General features: G+C 42.8%; 1 protein-coding gene across 3 annotated transcripts in view; it reads right to left on the reverse strand.

Moving 5' to 3' along the window:
• The window catches only part of ARMC9 (armadillo repeat containing 9), a 163,822-nt gene that overhangs the window by 50,039 nt on the left and 92,461 nt on the right, over nucleotides 1-21,322 (reverse strand). The gene's annotated exons all lie outside the window — the stretch shown is intronic.

Genomic DNA, 21,322 nt, shown 5'->3' on the forward strand with positions numbered 1-21,322 from the left:
ACCGTGCCTTTTTTTGTACAATGTGATTGAGTGGGGTGCCTGTGACCAGCTGCTTTGTAGTGTTTTATGTAGGTGTCTGTATGCACCATGTGAAATGCCCTGGGGTATTCACATTTCAAATAATATCATTTTGTGGGGCTAATTTGAAAAGAGGAAGTTACACAAAATACAATCTGAGTTTAGCCAAGTTTGAAAACAGTAATACACATGTCGCAAATGGCATTGTGAGTGTGAAACCCCCTCCCCCACAACCAAATCTTAGAAACTACATTTAAATGAACCATGGACACAGCTAATCAATAATCTGTAACTACGAATTTGTTTGGTGATGAAATTGGCTACACAAAAAGTGTCAAATACAGTCATATTCCCTTGTGAACCAATGCATAAAAAGAAATAATCATAAATAATATATTTCCTGGCTAATCATGGCAGCATATACACATGGGTTAGCTCCTCCCCTACAGCCGATAGGACAGGAAAACCACCAAGGTTTTAAAAGGAGGCTCCATCCCTAAGGTCCTCAGTCTTTTTCCTGTCCTACAGCTCTTAGGATGTGAGCGATTTGCTCCCTTTACTTACGGACATGTATGTTTTTTTCATCTTCATTACTTTATTTGCCTGTTTTACTGTAGTACATTATGCAGTTGTGCTTTTATGCTGTGATGCATTTAAGCATTGATATCTTTAAACTAGTGCATTATACAGCTGTACCTTATTTTTAAGATTGTGGTACATTATGCGGTTGTGCTTTTGCTAGGAAGCATTTAAGCTGTGTGGCATTTAAAACAGTTTCATTTAAATTTGCATTTAATACTGTTGCATGTAATACCGCAAGTCATTGGAAACTGCAGTACATTTGGAAAACTGCAGTGCATTTGAAGACTGATATATTTTAAAAACTGTGATACATTTTGGAAACTGTGTTACCTTTTATACCTTGAGGCCTTTAGACTGTGGTGCCTTTAAACTTTGACTTTTTGCACCTGGTTGCCTTTTAAACTTCCTTGCACGCACTTTTGTTATCTATTGTGCTTCCCCTCGGTCCCAGTGATTTATTCCTGGTTCCCTGGGTGTTTAGGGGCCATGTAGGCTTCAGACAGAGTCCTTTCCCTGGTCTCTAAACAGCAAACACCCTCGGATTAGGCCCACATGTGTGCAGTTTGTGCCTTATTGGGCCTAATATAGATGACTTGTATTATGGGAATACAAGTTGTGGCAGCCATCTTAGATAAGGGTGATTGCCAGAAAGTTCCTAAAATAAAGGGAAAATTACAGTAAACATCCCAAACTTATTTGGTAAGTATTTGCAGGGTCTCCAGACATGGATAAGTGCTGTCTTCAGCCTGTTTTAAAGCTGTTTCGCTACACCACCTAAGTTGCACACTTATGGATCATTGGTGGACGCAGACCTGTCCAAAATTTTACGCCTACCATTGGAGGAGGCCAGCCAGCTGTGACTTCCGCTGCTGTTTCTACAAACATGAAATATGTGATTAAAGATCTAAAGGCTACTATGGAGAGAGATATTAAAAGCCAAGATTGAAGAGGCAGTCTGAAGTCTTCAGGTTACAACTGACTTCTTCACAGAAACTTCCCTAGATGTAAATAGGATATTCTATGGATCAAATGGCTTTATCTATAGCAGCTAAGAAAGCACTATGGTTCTGTTTCTGGGATGATGACTCACCCTCCAAGTCTGCCCTCTACACCATTCTATTTGAAGGGGTGGTGCTGTTTGGGAAAACTTTAGATAATTCCATTGAAAAGGCGAATGAGGGCAGCAAGATATTGGTACCTCAGGATGGAAGTTCAAAGGATCCCAGCTCCTCATAGTCTGACCGGAGAACCTCCAGTGACCAGTATTTCTGAGTTACATGGAGCTACTGGCCCTGCAGAAATACCCCAGAGTTCTCCAGGCCCTGCAGGGAATACGCATGTCAGTTGGTAAACCTGCCTTTCAAGGTTTCAATGGAGCTATAAAGCAGTTGTTTGCTCTTCAGCAATGAACATATCTCGTCTAGTACTAGGAGCCTCATTTTTCTGATCACACATACCTGGGCTCATCATACTCTGGAGGCTTGAGTGGTATCCATGGTCCAGATTGATATAGACTTGAGTTTTTTCTTCAGGCATAGGAGTCTCCATACCAACAGGAGTATTAAGGCCAATGAATCAAAAGGTAAAGCACTGAAGGAAGAAGCCTTCTGGACGAATAGGTGATTTTTTTTTTAGGTCCCCGAACAAGAGCAGTTCCAGGGACAAGTTTTGCCTCTCTTCTGGTGCCAAGAGGAAAAGCACATGAAAGCCTACACTGGACCTAAGAGGGTCCAACAAGAGGCTGAATGTCAGAGGATATCTCAAGCAATCTGGAAGGATAATTTCCTTACCTCTATATATCTCAAGGATGCTTACTTTCAGTCTAATCTGCAGAAGAAATCTTCGGCATTAGCTCAGAAGAGAACTTCCATGTTAGTGCCCTACCATTTGGCCTCAATGCGGCCCCAAGAATCTTTATTTGTGCTCATAGTGTTATTGAGAGTCCAGAACTCCACCTGGTTCCATTATCTGTAGGATCTACTTCTGATAGCCTTAGACCCTCAGAAGGCAGGCACACAGAGGTATATAGTTCTTTCATAACTCCTAAAGTTTGGCTGCTTGATGAATATCAAGAAAAGCAGTTTCAGACGACCTCCGTGGTTGACATTCCCGAATGGAAATTTCTATGCTCTGCTTTTCCCTATCTCGGGTACAGTTCCACAGATTGTAAAGGTTTTCTCTCCCAGATTCTTCATTTCTGCTTGGTAACAGCAAGAAAATAGATGCAACTACTAGGAATCCTGACTTCCACCAGCAGACTTGTCAGACGGGCCCAATGGCATCTCTGGATTCCTTACAGATCCTTCCTATCTTGGTCTAACAAGAGAGAGATTATTGGAGCCAGCCACTCACTATGTCCCCATCAGTGGAGTTACATCTCACCCTGGCAGCTGAAAGAGGGATTAGATCTCTGAGTTTCCAGTGAACAGAACCTCATTGGTCAATTATTAGCTCGAATTCCACTTTTTATAAGATTGGTTGCACAGTGTTTGGACCATGTTGCACAATATTTCCATTCATTTGTATGGAATTAAGAGTCATTTTCAAGGCTCTTCTTCACTTCAGATGCTTGCTGAAGAACGAGTGGGTCCAAATTTGCTCAAATATCAATGCACCTGCATCCTATATCTATCAAGATGGGTCTCACAGATACGTATTGTTGGAATTCCAGCCCATAATGATCAGGGCACAGAAGAACAAACAGTGGCTCAGAATACAATGGCTGTTTGCTGGAGCCAAATAACTGTGGACAAGGTGGATTGGCAACCATGTCCTGAGGTATCCTCAGGGTTGACGCAGATTGTCTGATACCCTACATAGATCTGATGGCCATTTCCTGGAACTACCAGGTCCAGAAGTATTTTTTACATGCTAGGACCAGAATGCTCAGGTTCAGGATACACTGACTCAAATTTAGAATTTTCGACTTTCCTAAAAAGGCAATGCAAAAGGTGACAGTGGAAGACCGTGTCGACTCTAATTTCTATGATGAATAAGATGATTCTGGAACCTCCAAGGGAAATTCCAGTACGTCCAGACCTATTACAAGGCCCCATGACACACCAGAATCCTCAAGTTCTGGTGTTGCTGTGGGAGTCCATATTAGTATGGGCATCCCTGAGACGGTCATTGAGATCCTCTTACAATCCTATACAGGCTTTACTAAGCTTGACATACTTTTGTCTGTTGGAATTACTCCTTGTTCAGGCCTTGAAAGGCCTTGTTATAACACTCTAGAGGAGCACTTAGCTGCACTTTGCTTCATATAGGCATTGATTGAAATCATGCCTCCACTGAGTGTGGTGAAGCAAATATGTGACGTACCACTGGTCTCACAGGCCCTGACTGAACTATTATTCGAACCTCTAGAAGGAGCTTCCATGGTGGTAGCACAGAAAGTGCTGGTGGCTGGTACCCCAGTTAGGAGAATGGGTGAACTCCGGGCTTGATCCTGTGAACCCCCTTTCACTACTTTTCAACAGATATGGTCGTCTTGCATTTGGCACCTGAAGATCCTGCCTATGGTGAATGCTTATCTATGTCATTCTCTACCTGTACTGAAGGGTACCGATTGAGCGTTGATGCCCCTGGTGCTTTGCTTCATGTAAGCAACAAATGAACTCAAGCCTCCGCTGAGGTTGTTGAAACCAATATGTGACGTACCACTGGTCTCACGGACTCTGACTGAACCTCTAGCAGGGGCTTCCATGATGTTGGCACAGACGTTGCTGGTGACTGGTACCTCAGAAAGGTGAATGTGTGAACTCCAGGCTTGATCCTGTGTACCCCCATTCACCCATTTCACATTTTATTAAATTAAAAAAAAAAAACATTAAAAAAGCCCCACATCCTTATCACACACATACCCTACAAACACACACATACACTGCCCCCCACACACTGTCCCCCAACTACATAGACTGCCCCCATACACACATATTGCCCCACATACATACACTGCCCCCATACACACATTGCCCACCATACACATACACTACTGATCCCACACACATACACTGCCCACATACACACACATACACTTCCACCATACACACACATTGCCCACATACACTGCCCCCAATACACACACACACACACACCCTACACACACATTGACCCCCCACACACATACACTGCCTCATACACACAAACTTCCCCCCCATACACACATTGTCCCCCCACTCACACTGCAACGCACACACACACACTGCCGTCCTCATGTACACACTGCAACTTTCACACACACACCCTGCTCACACAGTCCTTCTTACACAAACACACACACACTGCATCTCTATGGGGAACCTTCAGCGTCTCCAAAGCGTGGAGGACCTGAATGTAGGTGCTGCACACTGTGCAGCACTGACACAGGAAGCACCTCTAGTGACTGTCTGAGTGGCTGTCACTAGAGGTGTCACTTGGAAGCAATGTGAACACTGCCTTTTCTCTGAAAAGTCAGTGTTTACATTGAAAAGCCTGCAGGAACAGGCTATAGACACCAGAACCACTACATTAAGCTGTGTGTGTGTGTGTGTGTGTGTGTGCGCGCGCCTGCTAGTGAGCTTGCTTGCTTGCATGTGTGTGTGTGTCTGCTACTGAGTGAGCTTGTGTTTTTATGTCAATGAGCTTATGTATATCAGTGAGATTGTTTGTCTATGAGGCTGTGTATCAATGAATGTGTGTGTGTCAGTGACATTGTCTGTGTCTGCATGTGAGTATGCTTACTGTATAATTAAACGTTTTACTATGAAAGGACCAATATTTTATATTAGAAAAAGCAATATATATATTTACTCAATCATCTGGGGTGGCAAGACATAGCCTTACATATTACATGCGACAATATATGGCGCATTGACTTATGGGGCTGGCATATATTTTTTTTCCAGGGCTGCTTTGTATTCCCAGTCCGGCCCTGCCTACATGCCATTGCTTAACAGATAAATTAATTGTATAGTTTATATTATGACACTTAGGTCATACTAAATGTTTATTTTTTATTTTTTGAATTCTTTATTTTTGTGGTGCGACCATTCCTAAATGTTGTAATATATTTAAATATAACAGATAAAGTAAAAACCATCAGATGGAATACAAAAAATGTAATACATAAAATCAGAGGGGGATGTATATAATTCCTAAACCTATAACTGCTCAGCACCATGAGGTAATATGTTATATATTTTTTTTTTTTTTATAAAGCAACAGTATCATAAATATTTGCTGGATAGGTATTTATTGATAGAAAATGGTTTTACACAATCAGAAGAAAAAAAAACACTGTGGAGAAAGCAATTTAACATAAATGTGTGTGTGGATGGGTGTTCATAATTTGTAACAGGGACATAAAGGGTTAGAGAAAGTTGTGGGCGTGTTAAAGGACCACTATAGTGCCAGGAAAACATACTTGTTTTCCTGGCACTATAGTGCCTTTAGGGTGCCCCCACCCTCAGAGTCCCACTCCCGTGGCGCTGAGGGGGGAGGAAGGGGTTAAACACTCACCTTTCTCCAGCGCCAGGCTACCTCGGCGCTGGGGACTCTCCTCCCTCTTCTTCCATCATTGGCTGAATGCGCATGCGCGGCAAGAGCCACGCGCGCATTCAGCCCGTCCATAGGAAAGCATTCTCAATGCTTTCCTATGGACGCTGGCGTCTTCTCACTGTGAAAATCACAGTGGGAAGCGCCTCTAGTGGCTGTCAATGAGACAGCCACTAGAGGCTGGATTAACCCATAGGTAAACATAGCAGTTTCTCTGAAACTGCTATGTTTACAGCAAAAAGGGTGAAACCTAGATGGACCTGGCACCCAGACCACTTCATTAAGCTGAAGTGGTCTGGGTGCCTATAGTGGTCCTTTAAGGAGCATGTAGTCTAGCTATACAAACAATTTGCCAATGTCATAGCAACCAAATCAGATAGATTGAAATGCACAGGTTATAAAATTAAATAACAGTTTGTATTGTTTCCCGGTGGGGTTACCCAACAAATACTAAAGAGTGGGTTTACATCAGGTAGATATACAGAGTGGGTCTACATCAGGGAGCTCTACAAAAGGTAGATCCCAGGGATATATTAAAACTACAGCTTCCATGATGCTTTGTCATTCTAAAAGCATTCAAAGCATCACAGGAGATCTACAACATCTGGGGATCTACCTTTTGAGCACCCCTGGTCTACATGTTAAAGGACAATTTAACAGGCAGCAAGGAAGACCCTAGGTTTCTGGGCTGTCGGATTTCCAGGGGAGGTAGAGATCAGCAATAGGGGTCTAACTGTGATGATCGCTCAGGGCTACATAGCATATTCTATTGAGCTTCAGACGCTAATTTAAAGCTCTAGCTCTCTCATTTGATTATGTTCCAAAGAGAAGTGGTGGAAGGTTGTAGGATAGGACCTAGTGAGCAACAAGTTGTAAATATATGGGAAATATTAGGCAGTGATAAGGTGATTATTATTTCAAGAACTATGATAATATTCTGGTAAAGAAAAAAAAAAGCAGAGGTTACAATACTGTTTTTTTTATCCTTTAAATATTAGCCATAAGTTTTGGACACAAAATATTAATTACGCAAGAATTACTTGCTTAAGCAAGGAGAACTCTATATCTTTTATTTCTAATTCATTGATAGAAACAAAGCATCATTCAAGTTAATATTTAAACAGGATGAATTAAACACACACACTTTTTTTTTTTTTTTTTTAAATACTTAGTCAATATTACAGGAAACAGAGGAATGCGCTTTATCTCATTGGCATTAGCTGGGCAATTTAAACAGTACTGCTGACGTAGTATGCATATGAAAAATATTGAATGATTATGACATGAAGATAAATAGTCTATTCTTTACATAAAGTCCTTATATAAACAGATTTTAATACTACAAACACTCTGTATTTCTAACAAATCATCATTTAACACCTTAACCCCTTCAGGACGGAGTCAATAGTGCACGTTCTGATCAAAACAAAACGTAAACAAAAACTAGAATTTACGCTATATGTCTGTTCACCCGTAGTTCCCCTCTTTCAAATGATATGCACCCACACTTATTATATATCATTCTGTTCAGGGGAAACAGGGCTTTAATTTATCATTAACTATTCATATATGGAACATAATTTATTATGAATACAATTTTAAAAAAATGTGAGAAAATAAGATTTTTTTTTTTTCAATTTGCATTTCCGTCTGACATTTTAACTGTGAATGTCATAATACTGAAAAAAGCAAAAAACTAATATTTGGCTAGTGTTTGTGACTAAGTGGCTACTAAGAAAGACTGGACATACCCCACTTGCAATACCTCGGGTTGTCTACTTTTGCAAATGGTATGCCATCATGGGGGTAATTCTCATTCCTGGGCTAGCATACGCTCTCAAAGGCAACATAACCAATCTGGCAAATTTCAATGTCAAAAAAATGAAATGCAAGCCTTATATGTGACTCTCTAACTTTCCAAAACACCATAAAACCTGTACATGGGGGGTACTGTTTTTCTCGGGAGACTTCACTAAACACAAATATTAGTGTTTTAAAACAGTAAAACATATTACAACAATAATATAGACCATAAAAGTGCTGTTCGTTTGTAAAAAAAATGCGAAAAACGTCACTTTTACTTAAAATATCATCGTTGTAATACAATTTACCAGTTTGAAACACTAATATTTGAGTTCAGCGAAGTCTCCCGAGTAAAACAGTACCCCCTATGTACAGGTTTTATGGTGTCTTGGAGAGTTACAGGGTCAAATATAGTGCTTGCAAATTAAATTCTCTGCACTTTCTCCCTGTGTTGTCAGGCATGTCAATCAAATTTTAATTAATCAAATCACATAATTATGTTAAAAGATTATTTAAATATACACGTAGAATTTTAATATATATGCATTTATAGGTATTTAAATTCTACGTGTATACTAATGTAATCTTTTATGTAATTATATGTATTTATCTATATATATATATTTGCGGTTATTTGTATTTTATATATAGATAGATATATATAGAATGTCATTCTAAGCGTATTTTGTTACCGATATATATATATATATATATAAATAACAAAATACAGTTAGAATGAAATTACATATGCATATATAATTTATATAAAATTTTGGAGCAACCGGGGCAGATACACCATGTGAGAAAAGAACCTCAGGAAGAGCGCACCAGCGGAGCAGCCCGACTAAAAAACACGTACCTATCGTCAGGGACAGTTTGGACACTCCATAGCGATTTCTACTAGACAGACTATAAGCTAATTCGGATGACCTATATGGTAAATCGCTACACCTAACCTATGGACCAATGCTATTGTTTTTGACCGACGCCTTCCATTTGTCCTTTGTCCCTTTCATTTGTCCCTTGTCCATGTTCTTCATCTCTTGCTGGCATTAATGTGTTTGCTGGACCATATTGAACCTTATACTCTCTATTTGTTTATTCCTCGCATATAATGGCACAGAGATATACATGCATATAACTCTCTAATAAAATAGAAATAAATAATAAAAAAAATAGTTAGAACGAATTTACACATACATATATATTTTTTTTTACGTATTTACATATTTATTTTATATTATATATAAATATATATAATGAAAATTATATATATTTAATCAATATCATTGTACGTGTATTTTGATTATATATTTAGAATTATATATAAATATTAAAATACACTTAGTGTATGTGTATATAAATACTTAGATCATATATGTAATAAATATATACATGATCTAAGTATATATTTTATTTTATACTGTAACTTTAACTTTTTTTTTTTTACTATTTTCAGGCAGCAGGGGGAGCACCTGTCATTACAGGCACTCCCCCCTGCTGGCATTGCTAAGGACGGCTATGCCGAGAGGAAGGAGGGGGCCGAGAGGAAGGAGGTGAACTCCCTTGGCTCTCAGGTGAGTCCCCACACCGCGATCGCCGACGTGGGATCGCCGGCGACCGGGTATGCCTGACAGCATTTAGAGCCGAGTCCCCAAGGACGGCATAGAACGCCCACCGTCCTTAAGGAGTTAAATTCGGGTGTTATTTTTAAAACACAAATAATTTAAATATAAAAGGTTTGCTCACAACGAATTTCTCAAATTAATCGATTGAAAATGTCAGTTACATAGTTACATGGGTTGAAAAGAGACATGTGTAAATCAAGTTCAACTTCCCTCACATCTTTTTTTGCTGTTAATCCAAAAGAAGGCAAAAAAAACAGTTTGAAGCACTTACAATTTTGCAACAAACTATGAAAAAATTCCCTCTTGACCCAAGAATGGCAGTCAGATTTATCCTTGGATCAAGAAGTTATTACCAAACAATGTAAAAATTCTAATCTTGAATATGTGTTTGCAAGTATTCATCCAGTTAAATATCTGTACATGCTCTCATAAAACCACTTCTTCAGGCAGAGAATTCCACATCCAGTGGTGTACATACCGGGCCTGTCTCTCCAGGGGGCCTGGCCGCTCTGCAGACCCCTGCGATTGGGTGCCTGCCGCCATGTATTGCGGCACCAGCCCGTGCAGTGTGACCGCCAGGGCGCACATTGAAGGGGCTCATCGGGGGGCCCATGCTGCAGGTGTGCAGCTCCACTTTCACCGCGGGCAGAGCCATTTTAGTCCTCTTAATTAGGTTAGTTAAAGATATGCAAGATGCAAAATAAGTTCACAGTTTTAAGTGAATCACTGGAGTGAAACCCCCCCTTCACATACCCCTTTTGTTTCTATTAAACCTTTCTATCTTAGCGGTTAACCAGAGCTGAGGTACAAATTACACCTCCTTAGGAGAAGGACGAAAGCAGGGGTGTGCAGGCCTTTCATGGCACAAATCCTAAAATTGTAGTATTAAATGGAGCTACACCTAAAACGCAGTTAAACCTGATATATCTACTACATGCACAATGAATACACAATGTAAAATAATAACACATAAGCTAAATACGCAATGTGTACTAAAAATTGTACCCTGCTAATGTGGTGGAATCTCGGTAAAAATAAATTTAGTAGGCCGAGATTACCACGTGGCATGTGTACGTGCATATGCTGACGTATCGATCAGTTGGTTGCACGAGGCAAGATACGATCAGTAGTGTACGGAGCATGTGCAAGAAACAGGATGTAGTATTCCCCCTCCTCCATTGTGCTGGACAAGCCATGCGGTCAAGCAGGAAGTTAATTCTTATTTGTATTGATTGGTCAAGAGAATGTGCGGGTGGAGCTTAATATGGGAGGAGTTATGTGCCTATATAAGGAGCCTGCACTATTGTCCGGGGCTCAGAACTTGTGGTATTTTGGTGACGCTAGTCCCTCTGAGTCCCGATCGGTGATCCAATAAAGAATCTCTTCCTTCCTGAAGCAACCTGTGTCCATCTCTCTGTGCTTCGCTTCCGTCAGTTTCTCCGGTATCATTTGGTGCATTGGCCGGGAAACTCATCGTTCAACGGTAGCTGAGAGGCAGAGGCGTGAGACGGTCTATCTTTGCCCACGTTCTCTACGGCTGCACCCCTGAACTTCTGCGTGGACCTCCCTTCGTCTCGGCGCCACTGGTCTGTTGTCCAGGAGATCATCGGCCTCTACGTGAGAAGTGCTGGGGTGTCCCCGTCGATGAGTGTGAACTCAGGTTCAGGAACGAGGAGGTAAGACAACTGCTGTTTTAGACGGCAGACCCACTAGGGGTATACCGATTGTGCGGTAGGCCCATAAGGGGTTATTTGTGTATGGAATCTGCCCCCTCTGTCGGAGGGAAGGAGCGAAGGCGCACCGCTCAATCGAACGCTCTTTAGTCAGACCGTTTGATTTGGTTAGTCAGGCGGGGTCCTGTGTAAATAGCCCTAGCCGGACACCGGTGTCTTGTCTAGACTAGCGTTCTAGGGTGTATATTACATTCGCTAGGTCGGAGGGACCGGGAGACTAAGCGGCGCCTGTGTAAATTCGGTTCGCTAGCTCTCAACCTATCTTGGCTAAGTGGGAAGGCGTGTAAATTTGGAACCCACTAGATTTTTGATAGTAATCGACTAAGAGGCGCCTGTGTAAATTCGGTCCTCTAGCTCGCTATATGTGGTGCTTGGGCAGTGTGGCTAACCAAAACGGGTGTATATAGTTTTAGGTAGTCCATCAAGGTACTGGCCAATAGTTTAGTTGGGAATTGTAAATGTGATAAAGATTGTTTAGTAAAGTGTATATCTTGTTAGATAGCGCAAGCTCAGCCGTCTAGCGAGAGTGTTAATAGTGTGTTGCTGTATTATAGTGCACGGTACCATAACCCTGTATATTTACTGACACTGTATATAAGTACTAATCATTGTCGTCCATTGCATGTTTAACACCATAACCACTAATAATTGTATTGTGACCTTAACTTGTGCTTTGACCTATGCTAACCGTACTGTAACCGCTATTTGTAAAAGACGATGTTACTGGGGTGTGTTATAGACGGGTAATTCATATATAGAGAATTATAGCGTGGGTGACTGTATAGTTACGCCAAAGGGCATAATATTGATTATTTAGTGACTGGTGTAACAGCTGTGTGTGTACGGGAATTCCCTGAGTGTTTATTGTGTTATTGTATACGTTTCACTTGGTAATCGTACCACGTGGTGCTGTTGCCAGAGGAAACGGGTGTGACTGTTGAATAGTACGCGTGCATAGTATTCGTTGTCAACGACGTTCCATTGATAAGTATGGGCGCGTCGCAGTCAACGATTCCGGATCCCTTAGGTTGTATGGTGAAGAATTTTAAAAAGGGATTCAAGACATGTGATTTTGGGGTTAAAATGTCTCCTGTACGTTTGGTCACTTTGTGTACTAGGGAGTGGCCTACTTTGGTTGCGGCATGGCCGCCACGTGGCAGTTTGGATCCAACTCTGGTACAGCGCTTACACGTGGCTGTATCGGGTAGGCCTGAACTTTACGGCCAGTTTCCTTATATTGATTGTTGGAGACAGGCCGTAAATGACTCGCCAAAATGGCTTCAGACATGCCACGAGGAGCAATGTCGCCTCATGGTAGCTAGGACTTGTTTGTCCACTAGGACTGGTGTTAGGCCCATTTTGGACACGCCCCCTGAGTCCGAGATCCCTTTGCCGCCCCCTTACTTTCCGTTAAGAGGAAGTGACGCAAATGCAGGAAGTCCTGCACCCCTTCCCTCATTACCCTCATCCACTTCCGCTTCCTCCTCCAGTACAGAATCCACCCCCTCTCGTACTAAATCTCCCCTTCCGGAATCAGAACCAACCCCCATTAAATCCGAATATCCTGATTTGGCGCCACTTCAGACTTCCGGTCAAGCTTCATCTAGCTCGACTCGAAGTGTTTTATTTACAACCTTTTCCCAAAACCAAGCTCCCACATCCCCATACCCTATTTCTCCCCGACTGGAACCTATGACTGACGCCCCTCAACGTAGCCCCATACAGACCCGACAACTGACCGGTGCCCAACAATTAAAACACTATCAGATGCCTCTTCGTCTGAATCCTGGGCCAGCCTATATCGATGCCGCAGGCCAAATGGCACATGCTGACCCAGTCTTCGTATATGTCCCGTTCACGACAACCGATCTCTTAAATTGGAAGACCCACAATTCCTCGTATACTGAGAAACCACAAGCTATGACTGATCTGTTCACCTCAATAGTACAGACACATAACCCGACATGGGCTGATTGCCAGCAGTTATTAATGACTTTATTCAACAATGAGGAAAGGACAAGAATTAATCAAGCGGCCATTAAAGCACTAGAGGATAAAGCCCGTACTTTAAACCAAGCCAATCCATCAGCATGGGCCGCAACACATTATCCCAACACCGATCCCGATTGGAATGTAAATGGTGCTGATATGGTTCAACTCAGAGCCTATAGAGACGCTATAATTGCTGGCATGAAAGCCGGAGGAAAGAAAGCCATTAATATGTCGAAGACAGTTGAGGTGATTCAGAAAAGTGATGAAGCGCCCAGTGTCTTTTATGACCGATTATTGGAGGCATACCGCTTGTATACCCCCTTTAATCCGGAAGACGCAGATAATTCCCGAATGGTGAACTCCGCCTTTGTCAGCCAAGCTTACGGAGATATTAAGCGCAAGCTACAGAAGTTAGAAGGGTTTGCGGGTATGTCCATCACCCAACTAATGGAGGTAGCGAATAAGGTATATATGAATAGGGAAACAGAAAGTAAGAAAGAGGAAGAGCGCAAGATGCGTAGAAAGGCAGACATGCTAGCGGTAGCGATCGCAGGCGTAGATAGACGGGGCCCAGATAGAGGCGATAGTAGATGGAGTAGGGAGCCCTTGAGTAGGAATCAGTGCGCGTATTGCAAGGAAGAAGGGCATTGGAGGAACGAATGTCCACAAAGAGAGCAGTACCAGAGAGACCAACCCAGGGCAGGTTACGGAAACTTTAGAGGCAGAGCGAGAGGTAGAGGAGGCCCCGGAGGGAGTAATGGTAATAGAGGGAGCAATGGGAGCAGAGGCAGTGTTAGGGAAGATAGGTATTTCCCAGCAGCGCAAAGGTCCCGCGATAGAGAAGGCAGGGACTTTGTGGGATTGGCTGACACGGTCATGGAGGACTATTGATACCGACCGGGCTCCATCCCCCTTGGTCGAGCGGAGCCTATGGTCGATGTATCAATAGGGGGAAAAAGGAGTGCGTTCATGATCGACACTGGTGCTGAACATTCAGTGGTGACAAATCTAGTTGCTCCTCCATCTGGAAGGACTATTACTGTAATAGGAGCAACTGGAAGAAGTGCTGAAAAACCGGTTCTTAAAAGTCGACTCTGTACATTGGGAGGCCACGTAGTAAAACATCAATTCCTTTATATGCCTGAATGTCCAGTCCAATTGCTGGGACGTGATACGCTATCAAAATTACAAGCGCAGATTACGTTCCTACCAAATGGAACAACATCCGTAAAGTTTAACGGACCTTCAGGTATTATGACATTATCCGTACCAAAGGAAGAAGAGTGGCGACTTTATACAGCGTTGACTAGCCAAAACCCTAGGAGTGATGAGTCCTTATTCAACATACCAGGAGTTTGGGCAGAGAACAACCCACCAGGACTGGCCCGCAATATTCCACCTATTAAAATTGAACTAAAACTTGGGGTTTATCCAGTGAGCCTGAGACAATATCACATCCCGCAGAAGGCTAAGAAGAACATACAATCTTATCTGGATAAGTTCATACGGTATGGTAACCAAAAATTCTGTACTTCCCCCTGGAACACCCCATTGCTGCCTGTTCAAAAGCCCGGTACAGATGAGTATCGACCTGTGCAGGACTTGAGAGCAGTCAATGATGCGGTTGTTAGTATACATCCAGTTGTACCCAATCCATATAACCTGCCTGCTTTAATTCCGGGCGGGGCTACTTACTTTACAGTCTTAGACCTCAAAGACGCCTTCTTTTGCCTCCGAATTGCCGCAGAAAGTCAATGTATTTTCGCTTTCCAATGGGAGAACGCTGTAACGGGCTCAAAACGCCAAATGACCTGGACAAGACTGCCCCAAGGGTTTAAAAATTCACCTACCCTATTTGGTTCAGCTCTAAGTCAAGATCTACTGGATTTCGAGTCCATCCCAGGAGAGTGTGTATTGTTACAGTATGTAGATGACTTGTTGATAGCAGCAGTTACAAAAGAAATCTGTCAGCAAGCAACGCACGATCTACTACACATTCTCTGGAAGGCAGGATACAAGGTGTCTAGAAAGAAGGCTCAGTTGTGTTTGCCAACTGTCAAATATCTGGGATTCCATATCTCTGAAGGTCAAAGAATTATGGGGCCAGAGAGAAAAGAAGCTGTGTGCCAAATACCGATACCCAAGAATAGAAGACAAGTGCGAGAATTCTTGGGGGCAGCAGGCTTCTGTAGGATATGGATTCCCAGCTACGCGATACTGGCAAAACCTCTGTATGCAGCTATCAAAGGTACAGAGCACGACCCCTTCTTATGGACCCAAGAACAGCAAACGGCATTTGAAGATGTGAAGAAGGCTTTGATGAGTGCCCCAGCATTAGGTCTACCTGATCACACACGACCATTCTACCTGTATGTACATGAGCAAAGAAGAATGGCTGTGGGAGTATTGACACAGTACTTGGGATCATGGCAAAGACCTGTTGCCTACATGTCTAAGCAATTGGATGCAGTGGCCAGCGGACTTCCACCTTGTCTAAGAGCCGTAGCTGCAGCCGCCCTGCTAGTAGCTGAAGCTGATAAACTCACTCTGGGTCAAGAACTTTATGTACGAGTCCCACATGCAGTACAGACGTTGTTGGATTACAAAGGAAATCATTGGTTTAGTAACAGCCATATGACCAAGTATCAAGCAATGTTGTGTGAAAACCCAAGAGTGCATTTAGAGACTGTAAACACCTTAAATCCAGCTACCCTTTTGCCACAACCTACTGAAAGTCAACATGATTGTTTGGAAGTAATGGATGAAGTATTCTCAAGTAGACCAGATCTTCGTGATTTTCCCATCCAGAACCCCGATGTTCAATATTATACAGACGGCAGTAGTTATGTGAAAGAAGGGATCCGCTATGCAGGATATGCAGTAACAACAATAGACAAGGTGATAGAAGCTCGGCCACTGGCGAAAGGAACATCAGCACAAAAGGCAGAATTGATAGCACTGACACGAGCGTTACAATTGGCTGAAGGTTTAAGAGTGAACATCTACACGGACTCCAAATATGCGTTTTTAACCACTCATGCCCACGGAGCTTTGTATAAAGAAAGAGGACTACTGAATTCAGAAGGCAAAGAAATCAAGTACGCAGCTGAAATCCTACAACTATTGGAAGCAGTGTGGGAGCCGAAAGAAGTCGGTATCATACATTGTCGAGCGCATCTGAGAGGAGATGGTGATGTAACCAAGGGAAATCGGATGGCAGATAGTGCAGCTAAGCGTGCTGCTGAATCAGGAAGACAGGAATATGTGGGGCATATAGCTGCTCTTATACCAACTCCACTGTCCCAATGGACTCCAGTTTATACAGCTCAAGAAGAGGAGTGGTTAAAGACTGAACCAGGAAAGTATTTGGAGAACAAGTGGTATCAGCTAGAAGATGGAAGAATAGTCATACCAGCATCACTAGCGGTAGAAATTGTCCAAAATTATCACAACGGGACACATTCTGGGAGAGACAGCACAGAAGAATCTCTCAGAAAACATTTCTACATACCAAGATTGTCCAACTTGACTCAGGCCATTGTACGAAGATGTGTAACGTGTGCTAAAAATAATGCAAGACAAGGACCAGTAAAGCCACCAGGAGTCCAGTTTATGGGGGGACTCCCCATGTCCGATTTACAAATTGACTTTACAGTGATGCCTAAATCGGGTGGACATCGTTACCTGCTGGTAATTGTGTGCACCTATTCAGGCTGGGTAGAAGCATGTCCTACTCGTACAGAGAAAGCAGGAGAAGTTGTGAGATTCCTGCTACGAGAAATAATACCCCGATATGGACTACCCTGTTCTATAGGATCGGACAATGGTCCAGCTTTTGTTCATCAGTGCCTACAACAACTGACTCATATGCTTGGTATAAAGTGGAGGCTTCATACAGCATATAGACCCCAGAGTTCTGGTAAGGTAGAGAGAATGAATAGAACTATTAAGAATCAGTTGGCTAAAATGTGTCAGGAAACCCAACTTAAGTGGAACGTTCTCTTACCCATAGCTTTATTGCGAATCCGCAGTACCCCTACCAGAAGGATGGGCCTCTCTCCTTTTGAAATCATGTATGGGCGACCACCTCCCGTACTTGGTAACTTAAGGGGGGACTTGAGTCAGTTGGGAGAAGGAATTACCCGGCAGCAGGTTGTAGAGTTGGGTAAGACTATGGAGGAGGTACAGAAATGGGTACAAGATAGATTACCTGTGAATATTTATCCCCCAGTTCATAGTTACCATCCAGGAGACCAAGTGTGGATTAAAGAGTGGAATAATGTACCGTTAGGGCCCAAGTGGAGAGGTCCTTATGTTGTTCTTTTGTCTACCCCTACAGCGATAAAAGTAGCCGAAGTGACTCCGTGGATACATCACTCCAGGGTTAAACCAGCAGCAGTCGATTCTTGGCAAGTTACAGCAGATCCAGAGAATCCCTGCAAGATCCGGTTAAACCGCACGACTCAGTCGGAGTAACGAGGAACTATTGTGGATTACAAATTTTATTATTTTTGGGATTTGGTGCGTGAGTGAGAAGGCCATAATAAAGCCTGTCCGCCCACCGACGTATAGTTTATAAGCCAGGGAAAGTCTCGAAGGGACTCCTGTGAAGACGAGCAGAACTCCATTCCCTGCAGCCCTTACATCCTGGAAGCTGAGGTGCCTTCGCACGGACGAAGTCTGAGGATGACGGCGAAAGATGTGTTGATGATAATGTTTATTTATGTGTATTTTTATATTCAGGAAGGTAGAGGTACCGACACTCCTAGCTGTGAGGTATGCATTAAGACTACAAGAACAGGTAACCATATTTCCCAAACCCTAATTTGGCATTCACAATACGAGTGTAAAGGAGATGTATCAAGATGTAGATACCTAAATATAGACTATAGTGTGTGCCATTTAGGAATAGGAGAACCTAAGTGCTTCAGTCCAGAGTATCAACCCCGTACAATTTGGTTGACTCTCAGGAATGGAGATCCTCAGGGGACCCTAATTAATAAGACAGTGTTAGAATCCGTACATTCTTCGGGTGTTCTGCTATTTGATGCGTGTAAGGCGATATCAAGTGGTAGAAAGCCGTGGAATGTATGTGGGGATCTTAGATGGGAGAGGACGTATGGGTCTAATGATAAATATATTTGTCCCAGTAGTAAAAATAAATATGTGAGTCCTAGATGCCCAAATAAAGACTATAACTTTTGCCCATATTGGTCTTGTGTGGGGTGGGCGACTTGGGGACAGACAGTAGACAAAGACATGATAGTGACTAAGTTGCCTACCAGCCCATATTGTAAGTCTATGGAATGCAACCCAGTCCATATACTTATAAATAACCCCGATAAGTTCTTAGACAAATATGGCAATTTATTTGGGTTTCAAATATACGGGACGGGTTTAGATCCTGGGACAGTATTGTTTATAGGGATGGAGACTGATACGGTATCCTCCCAAACTCATCAAGTATACCATTCCTTTTATGAAGAGATGAGTATAGATAATAAGATCCCCCATAATGCTAAAAACCTGTTCATTGACTTAGCTGAAAGTATTGCCGGTAGTCTTAATGTTACCAACTGCTATGTGTGTGGAGGTACTAACATGGGAGACCAATGGCCTTGGGAAGCAAAGGAGGTAATGTCCGGTTCTGAGGCAGTTGACCAACTAATATCTACACAAGCCGATTATCATATGAGTGTTAGAGGTAAATCTGAGTGGAGATTAAAGACCTCCATCATAGGTTATGTTTGCATAGCAAGGAAATGAATAATGTATAACACTTCTGTAGGAGAATTAACTTGTCTAGGGCAAAAAGCTTATGATGATGATACAAAGAATACAACTTGGTGGTCGGCTTCAAATGTCTCAGAACCATCTAACCCGTTTGCTAGATACGCCAATTTAAAGGATGTGTGGTTTGATTTATCCATCACATCTACCTGGAGAGCCCCAGCAAATTTGTACTGGATCTGTGGTAAGAAAGCCTATTCGGAGTTGCCACAGGACTGGGAAGGGGCATGTGTGTTGGGTATGCTCAAACCATCCTTCTTCTTGTTACCGATTGAAACAGGTGAGACTTTAGGTGTTAAAGTGTATGATGTGAATCATAGGAAGAAAAGGGGACCCATAGAGATAGGCACCTGGGAAGATGATGAATGGCCTCCCCAGCGTATTATAGATTATTATGGGCCAGCCACGTGGGCAGAAGATGGTACCTTTGGTTATAGAACCCCTATTTATATGCTCAACCGTATTATAAGATTACAGGCGGTGGTTGAGATTATTACTAACGAGACATCACAAGCGCTCAATCTTCTAGCGAAGCATAATACCAGGATGAGGACAGCAGTCTACCAAAATAGATTAGCCTTGGATTACCTTTTGGCAGTAGAGGGAGGTGTATGTGGGAAGTTTAACCTGAGCAATTGCTGTCTTCAAATAGATGACGAAGGGCAAGCAATAGCTGAGCTTACTAGCCATATGGTTAAACTAGCGCATGTGCCTACTCAGGTATGGAAAGGGTATAATCCAAGTAGTTGGTTTGGTAGCTGGTATGAGTGGTTTGGAGGGCTTAAGGCAGTGGTAGGTGGAGTCCTACTGATTTTAATGTTGTGTCTACTCCTGCCGTGTCTTATACCCTTAGTAGTTAGGTCTGTGCAAAGCCTGATAGAAAATATAGCAGAGAGGAAGGCTGCTGCACAGATAATGGCAATTTATAAGTATAAGGCTCTAGATCAGGGAGAACCAATGCAGGAAGATGAGTGTTGAAGATTCACATCATAAGTTAAGTCTGGTCTGGTTCAAGGTAACTTGCGGTGTATGCAAACCAAGGTTAAGTGATGCCTCAAGTAATTGTGAAATATCAAGAGGCATCAAAGGGGGGAATGTGGTGGAATCTCGGTAAAAATAAATTTAGTAGGCCGAGATTACCACGTGGCATGTGTACGTGCATATGCTGACGTATCGATCAGTTGGTTGCACGAGGCAAGATACGATCAGTAGTGTACGGAGCATGTGCAAGAATACAGGATGTAGTATTCCCCCTCCTCCATTGTGCTGGACAAGCCATGCGGTCAAGCAGGAAGTTAATTCTTACTTGTATTGATTGGTCAAGAGAATGTGCGGGTGGAGCTTAATATGGGAGGAGTTATGTGCCTATATAAGGAGCCTGCACTATTGTCCGGGGCTCAGAACTTGGGGTATTTTGGTGACGCTAGTCCCTCTGAGTCCCGATCAGTGATCCAATAAAGAATCTCTTCCTTCCTGAAGCAACCTGTGTCCATCTCTCTGTGCTTCGCTTCCGTCAGTTTCTCCGGTATCACTATAACTTGTAATCATTGTTGTACCTTTACCATGCAAAATATTGCACTTGCTGGTACTAAATGTGTACGATGTTTAGCACATGTGATACTTACTAACATGTACCTTGCTTTTCTGTAACCGCTACGCTTTTTTTAACAAAGAATTCAATATCAAAACGTATTTTAATGGCTTTCACTTCCCACATACTGTCACCCTCACCTCCCACATACTGTCACCATCACCTCCCACATACTGTCACCCTAACCTAACTCCCACACTGTAACCCTCACCTCTCTCCCACATACTGTCACCCTAACCCCCCTCACCTCCACCCCCAATGTCACACTCATCTCCCTCCCACACTGTCACCCTCACCCCTCCCCGCCCCCCCACTGTCACCCTCATCTACCTCCCACACTGTAACCCTTACATCCCCCCACACTGTCAACCTCACCTCCGTCCCAATCCTGCAACGGTGCGCAAATGGTAGATCCCCAGCTGGTATAGCACTGTTGGAGTTCTCCGACAGATAAGGATCTACCACTGGGATACTCAACGTGAGAAAGAGAGGGGCACAGCACTTCGGAGTCTGTGAGTAACCAGTTGTATGCCTATAAAAATGATTCCCATGATGTGCCAAGTTTATGCCTCTAAACTGCCATGACATAATAAAAATCATGCCTCAAAAACTGCCATGAGGTCCCAGAATTATGACTCTAAAACGGT

Source organism: Pelobates fuscus, chromosome 2 (genome assembly GCF_036172605.1).
Source record: "Pelobates fuscus isolate aPelFus1 chromosome 2, aPelFus1.pri, whole genome shotgun sequence".
In the NCBI taxonomy this organism is placed as follows: Eukaryota; Metazoa; Chordata; class Amphibia; order Anura; family Pelobatidae; genus Pelobates; species Pelobates fuscus.